Source organism: Tenrec ecaudatus, chromosome 15 (genome assembly GCF_050624435.1).
Source record: "Tenrec ecaudatus isolate mTenEca1 chromosome 15, mTenEca1.hap1, whole genome shotgun sequence".
In the NCBI taxonomy this organism is placed as follows: domain Eukaryota; kingdom Metazoa; phylum Chordata; class Mammalia; order Afrosoricida; family Tenrecidae; genus Tenrec; species Tenrec ecaudatus.
Window position 1 is genome coordinate 24624065 of NC_134544.1, and position 15495 is coordinate 24639559.

Here is a 15495-nt window from a genome sequence, read left to right on the forward strand (position 1 = left end):
GGGAGAAAGGGCTTTCTTCTTCTGTAAAGTGTTAGAGTCTGGGAAACGCACAAGGGTTGCTCTCCCTTCTCCTGGTTGACTTGAAGGCAGTGGGGTTTGTGTTGCTGTGGTTGTTGGTGTCTGCTCTCCACTCAGAACTGTTTTTGTTTCCATCTTTGGCAGTTTCTGCCGTAACAGGTTCAGGCTTCTACAAGCTTTGCTGTATACTTAACACAATACTTGCCAATTGGATATTTTCCACCAGTATATTTCAGAGACATCTGTCACTTAAATAATTCTTCTAATTTACAGCAGCTTCTCGACCAGAGGAGAAATTCCCTGAGAGAGTATTACATCCAGTTCTCAGATTGTGAGGGGAGATGGAAGAGACTGCCGAGTAAGTGCTGATCCTGTCAGTACAGAAATGGTGGGGACGCAGAGGAAAGGGTGTGCACTCTGAGGCCTGGTACACAGGTGGAAGGAGAGAGGGCAAGGGAGGGGTGGCGGAAGTCATAGCATAATGGGCAGAAAACAACTTAAAGTTAAACTTGGCAGTCAATCTATAAGTTTGTCAACTGTAGTTTGTCAACACTAGATAGTCTATCTATAGCTTGCCAACTCACCCTAAGATGTGGCAAAATAAAAATAATGTGATTTATCAAAGAAAGCGCAGAGTCCTTAGTCTTGTTGTGTCGAATCCCTTAAATTTTAAAACTCAAATTTAAAATTTAAATTGCAAAACAATGTCATTTTCAAATAAGCATAATATTAGGTAACTTCATGTTCATGACTACTGAGAGTCTGCGCTAATGAATTACTCTAGAAACCTTCACTGAATGTTTGGTTTCTGGTAAGCAGTGTTTTACAACCGCCAATTATTTTCTCTCTTCTCCCTGGTCTCTATGCACCATTGTTTTCCACAGGCATGATTCTATGAGACAAGTTTTCTAGGCGATTTTTCCCTCCAGAAGGCTGACAAATTGAACAGCGAGTGTCTCTTGCCTTTGTTCTTGCTTTTTACTAAGAGAAGCTATGGATTTTCTCCTTTAACTTATCTTTTAGAGTTTCATCCATCTTCGATGCATTTCTAGCATGAACTTTAGAAAGGAGTACAGTATAATATTTGGCTGTCAACTGCTGCCTTCCAGATATATTGCATTGAACTATAACCTCCAAAATCTTTATTCTATAAGGGCTATATGCTTTGTTGAACATAATATAGACCTGGAAGGAATATTAAATCATGCTGAGGTTAAATTTGGGTGTCAATAAAGCTGGTTTACACAAACCAGAAAGTATTCCTATGTTAGCTTGCGGCTGTGGGGGAAAGGGCACACTCACATGTGCAGGCTCGGAGCTGGAGTGAGGCGAGGGCAGGGATTTTGGAACGGTCAGACCAGGAAGAGCCAAGAGCAATCGCTGGCAGTAGAATTTCCCCTCTGCCCAAGAAGAGATGGCAATTTACATCTTCATCCAAAGTGCTATTCGTTCTCAGGATCACTGATTCTAATGAGGAACCCATCTGCTGGGACCAAAAAAAAACACCCCAGGAATTACCAGGCAAAGGCAATGTCCAATGTCTGGTGGATGGCTGCTTCAGGGTAGTTCATTTAATTTGAAACAAGACCTCTTGTCATGGTTGGAGACAATGTCTAACTGCCAAATTACAGAGGATTCAACTCCCAGGCATACTGACAAACTCCAGTCCATTGGGCTGAAGTGCAAGGCAAACCTCCCACTCCAGCAAGAGATCTGAATATAGAAGAAGAAATAAAGAGACAAACTCCATCTGAGAGACTGTCTTACCCAGTTTTATCCAGCAAGCTAAGGCTAGATGGACAGACAGGTGATGAAGGCAGGGAAACCAGGCTTGTGGCCACAAGACTAAAGGCAGAACCAGATGAAGGCTCTTCTGAATTCAGATGACTTTGACGATGGAAATGAGTGGAGCTAAGCCTATAGGCTGAAGGCAGAAGTGGCAAAAACGGACCCTAACCGTTGCATTACATGTTGCATTTTGTACAATGATGGTTAAATTTAACGGTTTTTCTTAAATATGGAATCACCTGGGAGTCTGAAATAACCCGTTTCCCAGCTTATCAAGCTAATTATATCATAAAATGCTCAAGTCAATAACTCACAGGTTCTTTGTCCACGCTGGCATGCAAAGCAAGTGCGTGATCCTGCTTGGATGTCATAATGACAAGAAGAAATAGTGGACATGAATTGGTTGATATTTATAGAGCCCTCTATTCCAAAATACATCTAACTAAAGGGGCAGGATTTGCATTTCTACTAATACTCCTTTGGGTTCTCTTATTAGGATTTTTTTTTCAAAAAGTACTTCCTTTGAGTTGAAATATAGATTAACAGGCATGTTCCGAATTTGCATAAATTTTCTTGCCAATATCAAGTCCTGGGTAACAAGAGATAATAGGAACTTGGGGTTGTGAGGACCCCAAAACCAAACCCACTGCTGGTGAGCCAATTCTGACTCACCTCAACTCTATAGGGTTTCTAAAGCTGTAAATCCTAAGGAGAGCAGAAAGCCTCCTCTTTCTCTCATGGAGTGCCTGGCAGATTTGAACTATGGACCTTACAGTAGGCAGCCCAAAGCATAACCTGCTATGGCAACGGCTGATAAGAGAGTAAAAGATGCACAGAATTTAGGTGAGAATGTAAGCTACCCCAGAAGCGATTATTCACAAACCGAAGAAGCAACAACACAGTTGAGAGTCAGGAACACAAAAACACCAAGAAAGGTCTGCTCCTGCTGGCAGGAGCCATGCCGACGGCTTTGAACTCAGGCTTGGTGTCTGGGGTGCAGTGGGAAATTGAAAAGGATGCTACAAAGACTTGGGTGCGTGCTTCGTTCTCCTCTTGATCTGGGGTCAGAAGTAGAACGTCTTTGGGTACCTCCACTCAAACAATGCCCACACACATGATAAAATGAGGTGTCAAACAATCTTACTTCCATGTCCACTTCTCCCCCCAAAGCCACCTCTGCTTCTACACGCCTCCCTTTGACCTAGTGCAAGCCCTCAAACGTGTACTGCTTGAGAGCTGCAAAGGACCGGCTTCTGTTCTCCAGCCTTGGTGAAGTCGAGTGCCTGAGCTCTCGACTGCACAATGCAAGGTCCGCAGTTGCAATCTGCCAGCCACTCGACAGGAGAAAGACGTGGCTCTCTGCTTGCAGGAAGATTCTCAAGCCTTCGGAACCCAGTGGGGGCAGTTCTACTCCGTCCTCTAGGATTGATATGAGTTGATTTTTTTTCAATAGGAGTGAAGAGTTTTAACATGTTAGTGAGAGTCAGCTGTTCTGGCCTTCCCTCCAACCTCGTCTTTCAGCACCAGGCACCTCATGATTATGGCACACATCTTACCAGGGTTTGCACTCTTGAATCGGTAAGAACAACTAACCTTGCAGAATGAAGGACAACAAGATGATGAAAATGAATGAAGGTCTTGTGGGTGCAGGGATCAGCTGCTGGTCTTTAATTTATGTTTCTACTTTCCTCTTACTCAGAAAACAATGTTACTTCAAAGAATTAAATAGGAAGTAAAAAGAACTATTGCTATGTTATTTAAATAAAAACTCTAGCAGCCCCAATCCCTTAATATTATAAAGCATTTATTGAGCACCCACAGAACACCAATGCAAATATACATTATTAGCACCAGGCCATAATCACCTCATGTGCATGTGAAAGTTGGACATTGAATAAGGAAGACCAATGAGGAATCAAGGCCTTTGAATTATGCTGTGAATGAAGTTTATTAAAGTACCATAGATTGCCAAAAGAACAAACAAACCTGTCTTGAAGAAGTATAGCCAGGATGTTCCTCAGAGGCAAGGATGGCTAGACTTCATTTCATGTCATTTGGGCATGTTGTGAGTAGAGTCCAGTCTCTGGAAAAGGACTTCATGCTTGGTAAAGTAGAGGGGCAGTAAAAAGAGAGGAAACCCCTTAACGAGATGGATTGACACACGGCTGCAACAATGAACTCACTCATCAGGACACTGGGGAGGATGGCGAAGGACCAGGCGTGGTTTCATGCTGTTGTACGCAGTTGTATATAGGGTAGCTCTGGCTGGAAACCAACTCCATAGCACCAGCAACACCCGACCACCACTGCAGTTCACATCTGAACATTTGTACCTGTGTGAGTCTGGGTACTTTAGAGAAACAAATCCACAGAAACTCATGTATAAGAGTTTTATATAAAGGTAAAGTGTGCATCAAGAAAACATCGCAACCCAGTGCTGCACAAGCCTACAAGTCCAACATTAACCCATTAACTCATACGTCCAACACCAATCCACAAAGTCCTCCTCCATCTCACAAAACAGACGCAATGATGCCAACTGTAAGGGGAAAGCTGGGTCAGTGAATGTGTAAGCATCTCAGCATTGGCAGGGGTCTCCACACTGGTGTTCCAGCACCCAAGGCTGTATCAGGGTAGGTCCATGCGGCTTCTTCTCAGGGATGTCTTGCAGGAAGTGAGTCTTGCCAGCTAAAGCAAGGAACTGACTAAGGCAGCTGCACCCTGGTCCAACCATCAGAAAGCAAGAGACCCGAGAACTAGAAAGGCGAGGCTCACTGAGCCATTTATTCCTCCACCCTTCAATTAACCCCACATGTGTTTATCGGCCAGGTTGGCACAATAAACTAACTACCTCAGTAACATAACCCTAAAATGATCAATCAAATGAAAGACTAATATTAAGCTGTAAATATTATTTCTGAAGTTAAGAAATTAATATTTATTCATGCTCCCCCCAAAAGCTCATTTTCAAGGGAATTTCAGAGAAGTGTCTCCAAAACATGGGAGACTGACCCCCTCTAAAGAAGCGTATCAGAGTGGCTGCAGTTGGGGTTCTGAACCTGACCTTCCTATGCTAAGGTGTTTTCGTTGTTTTTTACCCCCTTTGTGACTGAGAATCAGTCTACCAAGGCTGGATTCATATTTACCAAGCTCATGAGACTGATGTATAAAATCAGAAAGATGGTTGATTCATTAAAACCATCAATAAAATTGCAAAACAAACCCACCAACATGAAATGCCAACCAACACATTCTTGCCCAGGTTGGCAAGTACCATCCAGATGCCAGTTCGTTCATTAATAATGGAACTCAAAAAGAGATCAAGCCGAAAGCCCTCCATCAAGCACATGTCCTCCCCATGGGCAAATGGGGAGTCAAGTGCAGGGATTTTTTTAGGGGATCGGGGGACAAAGGAAAGCAAGTCAATTGCCATTAGCTGTGTGGTGGGAATGCTCAATCACACCGAACCAGGACCCTGTGTAGCTGGGGCCCAGGCTGCTCTCGGTGTGACTGGGTTATCGCTCACATTTGTCACCTGAACTCACATTTGTATTCACGCAGACATGGTCATCAGCTCGATAATTTGGTCAGCCCTTGGCAGCCAGGCAGCAATTCCCTCCTGAAGCCAATTTCTCCTCGTGCTGCCCCACTCCATTATCTGTTTATCCTGAAGGTGAACTTCCAGAGAATAGTTCCATCTCTGCCATCTCCAAGGTCTCAAAAGTTAGAAAGCAAATGTCAGTATTTTGCGAGATCGAACAAATGGATGAACAGACTAAATTACCCGATAGACAAAAATATGATGATTTTTTTAAATTGAGGAACCAACTTAAAGATAAAACCACAAAAATGATATAAAAGTCTTCTCTCTAGGACCAAGAAGAATGCACATGTCAACTCTCCTAAGATGCTGTTGCAGTTGCCATATAAAATTGGCACACACCTATCTGTGCAGACAGCCACAAAGTTGTGTCTTTTGAAAATAACGTCCAGAATTGGTAATCTACATATAAAATAGGTCCTTTTTCCCTATTTCCCATATTCCCCTGTCTGCCATCTCAAACCTGGTTGCACATCCTAAATCCCAGGAGACCTTCTTAAAATGCAGAATACCAAGCCCTACCCCGTGTCACGAACATCAAAAGCTCTGAGGAAGGGACCATGAGATGCAGGACTTTTAAATGCGCCTCTGATGACTTTGAGGCCACGGTTTCATGGACCATTGTACAGGCATCATCTCTCACTCACTATCATCAATTTTCTAATTTGTAACCTAGTTGAGGATACTATATTTTTTAATCTAAAGCTCTGATAAGGTGATAATGAAGAGTTCTGTTCGTAAAATTTAATAAACCCCATTCTCATATCATTAGTTTTATAGTCTTTGGATTGTACCAAAAAACGAAGCTACAGTAAACTGAACCAATTCTTTTTTTCTTTATCATTCCTGTCTTATTAGACTCTGTGTCAGTTGTAGAAACACAGCCTTTGCGGGCAGGAATTAACCCTTGCTTTCAGACTGATGGTTTGAGTGATACTGATCTGCGCGAAGATTGCCTTGGTCTTTTTAGCATCATAATTCAGGTTTGGGGGAAATACGATTCATAAAAAATATGAAGAAGCCAAGATTAAAAGAGAATGTGCTCTTTTACATTTATTGGTTCAGTTTGGAATCACTTTGCTCTGAAGTGTATGTTACTGAATTTCCCTAATTTTTTCTGGTTAATATTGTATTGGACAGGCATGTAGTATAAATGTCCTGAAAGATGTGAGGATCAAAAAGAGCTAAGACTTGGGATCTGTCCACTCTAGTCCGCCTTGATGCAGCCCTCCCTTTGTATCAGTCCATATGGTTTCTAATAGTAACATTACTAATTCAACCTTCATAAAAAGCAATTATGCAATGTTTTGCACTGAGAAGTTTTAAACAATTCATATATTTGACTAAGTAGTTCTATTTTAAAATACTTTTCAAAAGGAAATAATCAGTATTTTTATGAAGAAGGGCCATGATTGCTACATTATTTATGTAATCTCTGATTATGTAAAAAGATAATGTAATGTTTATGTAGAAGAATATTTATTGCAAAGTTATTTATAAGGCTCCTAAATTTAGAAACACCTTAAACATTCACCCGTTCGTTAATGATTAAATATCCTCTTCATCGTGATAGGAAAAGGGTTCCTAGTGGCCCAGTGGGTTGCACACTGAGCTGCGATTGACAAGATCAGTGATCCAAGTCCACCGACCACCCCCGAGAAGAAAGGTGAGGCTTTCTCTTCCCACAAAGATTAACAGCCTCAGAAACCCAGAAGGGCCATCTTACTCTGTCCTATGGATTTCCTAGGCCGATGGAATCTAACTGATGGCAGTGAGATTGAGTTTTTGTTTTGGATCATTCTGAACTGACAAACCCTGGAACTATTGAGATGTATGCTTTTGCTTTGTAAGCTAGAATCACGGTGAAGTTTTAGGAATAAAATGTTGTATGGCAGTGAAGGATTCAAGGTGGCAGACTAAGCAGATATACTGTCCCATCCCTATTGCAACATTCTGCAGGATAGAAGCAGACCAAGTGTTAGATGAAGCATATTGAAATTACCATGGACTTCTAAAAGAACAAACAAATCTATTTGGGAGGCGGTATAGCTAGAATGCTCCCTAGAAATGAAAGTGGAGTTACTCTATCTATTACTTTGGCCATGCTATCAAGAGAGACCAGTCCCTGGAGAAGAAAATCATGCTTGGTAAAATGTATGAATGACTAACAAGAAGATCCTCAGTAGACAGATTGACACAATAACTGCACCGATGGGATCAGACAGAGAAACAATTGTTCAGATCACGGAAAACTTGGCAGTGTGCAATGGTTGCCTCTGGATTGGAACTGACTCGATGATAGCTATGAATAGGACAGTTGATCTTTGTCAAAGGGCCATCATCTGATTAATGGAACAGATCTCGTTTCTGTAACCAACAGAGCAAGCAAAATGGACATCAATCTGCACATAAATAGACAGGATCCATAGTGTTGACCATATACAAAAACAGAAGAGATGGATCAAGCGTCTAAATATAAAAGCTAAAAGTATACAAATAAATAAAGGCAAACTTAGGAACCCCGACACACAGAATGACTAGACTATCAAACAGAATTGAAAAAGAACAACCCACAGAAGAGAAACTAGGTGACAGGAAACTCTTAAAAATTAAACCTTGTGTGCATCAAAAGACCACCAACATAGCAAAAAGAACCTGCAAAATGGGGAAAGCAGTTTGCAAATATTTATCAGACAAGAACTAATCCCTAAAATGTATAGAAACCTTCAGCCCTGCAATGAGACAAATAATCCATTTAAAAAGTGGATTCACGAGCTGGCATTTCACCAATGAGACTCAGGAGGGTACCAAACACATTGCTGGCATTTCGTGTCCATCAGGGAGACGCAAACAAAGCATCAGTGAGTTATCACCTCGCCCTGCCTTGTAAGCACATGGTTAACAATAGAGGAAGGACAAGTGCTGGTGAGGATGGGAGCAAATCGGAAGCCTCATCCACTGCTGGTGTGGACATCAAACGGTGCAGTCACTGTGGGAAACAATATGGCACTCCTAAAAAGCTGGAAATTGAAACACCCTCTCGACGGCAGTGGGAATGTATATGTTTGTATATATGGATGTCTTGCTGCCGCATCTTTGTTTCTGTAGCTCATCCGGCCTAAGAGAGATATCAAAGTACAAACCGAAATGGGGAACACTCGGAGAAAGCGGGAAGCATGCTGTTCCAATCGAGGGACTTTGATCAATGTCACAAAATGTCTATGAATTATTGAGTAGAATACCAACTTTCTCTGTAAACGCTGCCAAATCACAAAAATAAAACAAACAAAAAGAGAAAGAAGAGCTGTGCAACCTATTTTCAATTTTATTTTTTTTAGATATGCAACATAAAGAACATTCAACAAAACCTAAAATTTGGGTGGGAGAATTGGTGCTATTTTGTTCTCGTCTCCTCAGATTGCTTATATCTAACATGTTATTTTTCCTATTAAAATATTGTCTTCCTCAAAGTAAGCTGTACAGTAACAAACACATGATAAATAATTATCCTGCTTAATTAGCCTATTGCCACCCTCATCTCTGCTCCACAGAGTCAACCAAAGGCACTTTGCAAGGTTTGCTCTTTTTTTTCCTCGTTAATTTTAGAAATCATTTTATTTGGGGCCTCTGACAGCTCTTATTACAATCCATACATCAATTGTATCACGCACCTTTACATATATGTTGCCAGCATCCATTTCAAAATATTTTCTTTCCGTTTAAGCCTTTGATATCAGCTTTTCTTTTTATTCCCCTCCCTCCCCCAAAGTTTGTTCTTTTTCTTCAGACCCAATGCTATCAGGTCAATTCCAATTCAGTGATCCTACAGGACAGAGAAGCCTTGCTTGGGCGAGTTTCCAGGCTGTGAGTCTTTATAAAAAGCAGATTGCCTCATCTTGCTCCTGCAAAGCAGGGGGACGGATAGGCACTGATCTTTTGCTTATGGTCCAACGTTGACCCCCTTGTCCCATCAGGACTCCTTGTAACAGTTACCTCTCTATGTCTAAATCATATTTTATAATATTATAATACTTTTACCTATTTTACATAGTTTCTTTTCCTTACTCTCAATACATACAGCTCTTAAGCAATATGTTTCCTCTTACCCTATCCTCATAATGTTACTTTTCATTAAAATTATAAAAGTGTTTCTATTATTGTGAATAAATAATGTCTATTCACCGTAGTTAACTATTGGTCAAACTGGGCCAATACATAACACCATGATAATTGGAGAAAAAAATTGAATTGGTCAAGGACTTCATCTTGCTGGGTTTCACAGTCTGTGCTCATGGAAGCAGCAATCAAGAGGTTAAATGACACATTGCACTGAGTCAATTGGCTGCACAAGATGTCTTGTAAGTGTTGAAGAGCACGGATGTTGTTGTGAGGACTAAGGTGCCCCCTGACTCAAGTCGTGGTATTTTCAATCATTTCCTATGCCTGTGACAGTTGGACATTGACTACAGAAGACAGAAGAAGAATTGATGTATGTGAATTATGGGTCCATGCAAAGAATATTGGATATTTCTCTTCCCCAAGCTTAGATCCAAAACCAAACCCACTGCCACCAAATTGATTCCCTGCATCGGTTTTCCAAGTCTGTAAGTCTTTATGGATCATCTCACCTGGGATTAACAGTCCAACATCTAACCCAGGACTTGGAAAATCCATAGTAGTTTGGGTGTAATCAAAACCCCCACTTGATGGGATCAATTGTATGTGAATTGTCACTGAATAGATATATTAGATGGTTTAAGATATGGCCAAAATAACTATAATAGGGAAAATATAATAATAAGGAGTAGGGTGGGGAAGAGAGGATAAAAAGGTGAAGTCTGATATCAAAATATTCAAGAAGAAAGAAAATGTTTTGCACCTGATTGTGCTAGCAATTGTACAATACTGCTTGATGTTATTGAACTACAACCTGTTATAATGTGTGTGTGAGACCTCCCGATAAATTGATCAACTTTATAAAAGAGAGAAATTAAGTTAACTTACTTTGAAATAGATTTTTTCCCCCTTAAAGACAGTTGACCTTTGAAAGGAGACTGGAATTCCCTGCAGTCATTTCAAAGTGGTTACTTTTTGAGTGACCCTGCAGCTCGAAGTCTAAGGAGGCTTTTCTCTGATTTCCCCTCAGAGAAAATGGTAGGGTTCTTAGAACAAAAACTCATTAAAATGGGGAACCCCTACATCTGGGCACCTCAAGTTAACTCTTCAGTTCGTCCACGCTAAGCCTCTGGCAATTCAATTTCAGTGACTGTGTTCCTACCAGAATTGCTCAGATTGTGGGCATCTGGTTCTAGGAAAGTCGCAGTTCTCCACAAGAGCATCTTTGTACGGTGTGTGAAGCATGGTTAGTATTATAACCTCAATGCCGATGGACCTAAGATGAATGGTTGATTCTCAGCGTTTCCTTGTGAGACCAAGCATTATGGCTTCCGAATGTTTTACACGAATATCAGAAACCGGAGTTCTTCTCCTATCATTTTGACGTTACCTTTTTTTGGTTTGGAAAGTGCTTGATTATTATAAACCTTTCACTATTTTCTAGATTTTGAACAGAATTGGATCTTTCTCTGTATATTTTCCCCAATGTTTCTATGAAGGGTTGGATCCTTGGAGGTAACATTAACCGCGGAGCCACACATAGCATTGTTCTCATTCTTTCACGGTTTTTTGTTTTGTTTTGTTTTGTTTTTTAGTCACTTTATTAGGGGCTCATACAACTCTTATCACAATCCATACACACATCAATTGTGTAAAGAACATTTGTACATTCATTGCCCTCATCACTCTCAAAACACTAGGTTTCCACTTAAGCCCCCCAGGCATCAGCTCCTCATTTTCTCCCTCCTTCCCCACTACTCCCTCCTTCATGAACCCTTGATAATTTATAAATTATTATTTTGTCATATCTTTCACTGTCCAACGTCTCCCTTCACCCACTTTTCTGTTGTCTATCCCCCAGGAAGGAGGTTGTATGTAGATCCTTGTAATCGGTTCCCCCCTTTCCACCCACTCTCCCTCCACTCTCACGGTATCACCACTCTCACCGCTGGTCCTGAAGGGATCATCCTCCCTGGATTCCCTGTGTTTCCAGTTCCTATCTGCACCAGTGTACATCCTCTGGTCTAGCCAGATTTGTAAGGTAGAATTGGGATCATAATAGTGGTGGGGGCTGGAGGTGGAGAAAGCATTTAGGAACTGGAGGAAAGTTGCATGTTTCATCGCTGCTACATTGCACCCTGACTGGCTCGTCTCCTCCCCGAGACCCTTCTGTAAGGAGATGTCCAGTGGCTTACAAATGGGCTTTGGGTCTCCACTCCGCACTACCCCCCTCATCCACCATGATATGATTTTTTGTTCTGATGATGCCTGATACCCGATCCCTTCAACATCTCATGATCACACAGGCTGGTGTGCTTCTTGTATGTGGGCTTTGTTGCTTCTGAGTAGATGGCCGCTTGTTTACCTTCATGCCTTTAAGACCCCAGACGCTATCTCTTTGGATAGCCAGGCACCATCAGCTTTCTTCACCACATTTGCTTTTGCACCCATTTGTCTTCAGTGATTGTATCAGGGAGGTGAGAACACAATGATATGATTCTTTGCTCTTTGATACCTGATAACTGATCGCTTCGGCACCTCATGATCATGCAGGCTGTTGTGCTTCTTCCATGTGGGCTTTGTTGCTTCTGAGCTAAATGGTTGCTTGTTTACCTTCAAGCCTTTAAGACCCCAGATGCTATATATTTTGATAGCTGGACACCATCAGCTATTTCACCATATTTGCTAATTCACCCACTTTGTCTTCAGCGGTTGTGTCAGGAAGGTGAGCATCATAGAATACCAGTGAAATAGAAGAAAGTATTTTTGCATTGAGTGAGTACTTGAGTGGAGGCCCAATGGCTATCTGCTACCTTAATACTAAACCTGTACATATATGCACATAGATATATTTCCCCATCCTCATATATAAATATATTTGCATATGGACATGCCTTTATTTAAACCTCTATAAATGCTCTTTGCCTCCTAGCTCTTTCCTCTATTTCTTTTGACTTTCCTCTTGTTCCACTATCATGCTCAGTCTTTATTTGGGTTTCAGTAATTCCTCTTGTTTACATTACCCATGATCATGTCCTACCAGGCCTCCTACTCCCTCCTCACCACCGATTTGGATCACTTGTTGTTCCCTTGTCCCTGGGTTTGTTAACACCACCATTCTTTTGTTTTTGACTAGCTGGTTCCCTCCATTAAATGTTTCTCTCTTTTAAACAGCTGAGAGCTGGCTTCATTTTGTTATCTATAAAGTGTGATGGTATTTTATTTTAAATTGAGTAGTCTATTAGTATGTAGCAAAATTGTATATTTGAACTTAAATCTATCCTATCTTTTTCTTTTACCTCACTTTCTCTTTGTTCATTTTCCCTCTCTTTTGTATTCTTCTGTGTTAATACATACTCTTCTTGTTCTAATTTTTCCCTTTATTTTATTTCTTTTTTTTTAATGTGCATGGGGTTGTTTTTAAGTACAGCTGCCCCAGTACAGAAGGGAGCCCTCATAAAGCAATTTCTCACTTTAACTCCCACCTCGAATCCACCCCAAATCACCTACTGTGGTTTATTTCATGCACATAACAAACTGATTTCTTCTATTTTTTCCATAAATTGATCTTACAGGATAAATTTTCATTTCCATGCAGCAGAACATTGTAAGAAAAATGACCTATGTGTGGATCCTTTTTTTTTTAATTAAATCAGATCAACAGGGAACTTAGAATGACATCAGAAGTCATTTTGAATTACACACCTCGGTTTCTAGGATATCAGAGACATTGTCGATTTATATGATGATTCCCTTTATTTTCTTGATAATCACACACATTTTAATGGTTCCCGAATAACATACATCCTTGATATATTAGAATCTACTCATTTATAAGAACCACGAGTGAGACTAATTTAAGTGTACATAATATGCATCATCTGGGTTGCCTCTAAATGGACAAATAAACACTTTAACTCCATCGACTACCTTCCCTATGGGTGTTTTTGTGGTCTATATTTATAAATATGTCGCAAACTCCTAAGAATTAACTCTGCAGCTTTGCACATATTATTGCCTTCATTGGTGCTCACCATTTCCTCTTATAGAGAGAGATTGTTTTCTCTTTCCTGGAGAAATGCTTTCTATATTACTCTTACTGTGGGACAATTCTGCTGGCCACACCTGCAATCTGGTTGATAATGTCCTGGTAGTCACTGTCGGGTCAGCGCGTGTTCCTGGGCACCGTGCACATGAAACATTGCCTAGTCCTGCCCATCAGCATGATCTTTGGTCAGGTTGGGCCCATGGTTGTTGTAATTTGTCATCCTCCGGGATACTCATATGAAATGAGGATCTGCTCCTAGGGTCTCTCATTTGTGGAAAGGCTTGAACTTTAAATCTTATGTCTCAAGCCCCATAAGAATGCTAAAAATAGCCAATTTAACTTTGCTCATTCTGCTCCCTAGCTTCTTAGCCTCATAACTTCTAAAATAAATGTGTCCTTTGTCCCAAGCTGTAGTGAATGTGTACCTAAGTACAATCTTCAAAGACATATGAGGCTAGATCAGACAGTAGACATAAAGCGAAAAGGACATTCAAAATGGTGGTGGAAACAGGAGGGAAGGATGCAGGCACCAGGATGCATTTGGAGGAGTTGGGAATGGCAGCTAAACAAGGTGATTAGAATTCAGTGTTGAAAAGTAGCAACCAATTCCTAAAGAAGAGTAGCAACAAAAACCTTAAACAATGAATTGACACCAACCACTCTGTGTATTAGGCTTTGGGATTCAGAGTGACACTTGGATTCTCTTTGGGGGGCCATGAGAACCCTTGGTAGTTTTTAAAGAAATAAGATAGGTAAGACTCGAAGCAGTGTATTTTAAATATTATCGTAATATACCTGGGGGGAGAGCCTATGTGACTGAGCAGATTTAGTAATGGCAACAAAAGGCAGGAGCAGTATCAGTTATCATATTTCGAATGAATAAAGGAAGTTAAATGAATGGTTTGAGAAATGTTACATCAAGGAGGCTTAGGTAACATTTACATGGAAAAGGAAACCACAGTATACGAACAAAAATGGTAACTTAATTGATACTTATAGTTGAGGATCACAATTCTTTCTTAGTGCTCCCTTACAACAAATTTATCACTGAACCTCAGCCTAAGGTAAGAAGCTTCAACGCCTTATTCTACTTTGCCACAGCACTGGCATTGTACAAAGATACAGGGATGTATGCACCGGATGTGAAGAGGATACCGCTAATGGTATTTGTTTATACTCCCTCTCTCTCTCTCTCTTTTTAACTAAACCACCCACTCTTCTAAAAACTCAGGTACCTTTTAAAAATCAATCTCTATAAAGTAACATCACAAATATTTAAAACACTTAAAAATAATCTTTGCTAAACTTATCCAAATCTAGAGTACTGTGACATATTTTTCAACACTAAGATTTGGGGGCATCTGCCCAGAGAAAGGATGCATGCTAATTGCATGTGCTAACAATTCTGTGTTTATGCGCTGTCAGCAGGATAGAAGCCGACGTGTCACAGGGTCTGTGTGACAGTATGGGGACATGAAGAGCTCTTCCAATCACAGCATGGTACTGCTGACAATCATATGGTGACTTGCAATCAAAGTGTCTGATTAGGAATCCTTGTGTGGAGAGAGCTGGCTTAATAGGAAAATGTAGGCCCATCCTCTCCCCACCCTTATGGTTCTCCCTCCTCTTCCACCCCCAAATCAGTAAAGGCTCCACCTTAAAATATCGAGGCATAGAAGCTGGCTCCAGTATTAATTTTAGCGATATTATTTTGCTATATTTAAAGTTCTAGCTCATCTATCTTATGCTGTCAACCTCACACTGAGATCTCTGAGTGGAGTGTTTGTTCTTTATTCATTGTAACTATTTCAACAGCCATACATGGGGACAACAAGGCCTTCCAATTCTATTTCCTCTGCTTCTACTTTTTCCTCCTAGTGATTGAAAATCCTTGCAAGGCTTGCCAGGGTGGTCCAGCAGTCGT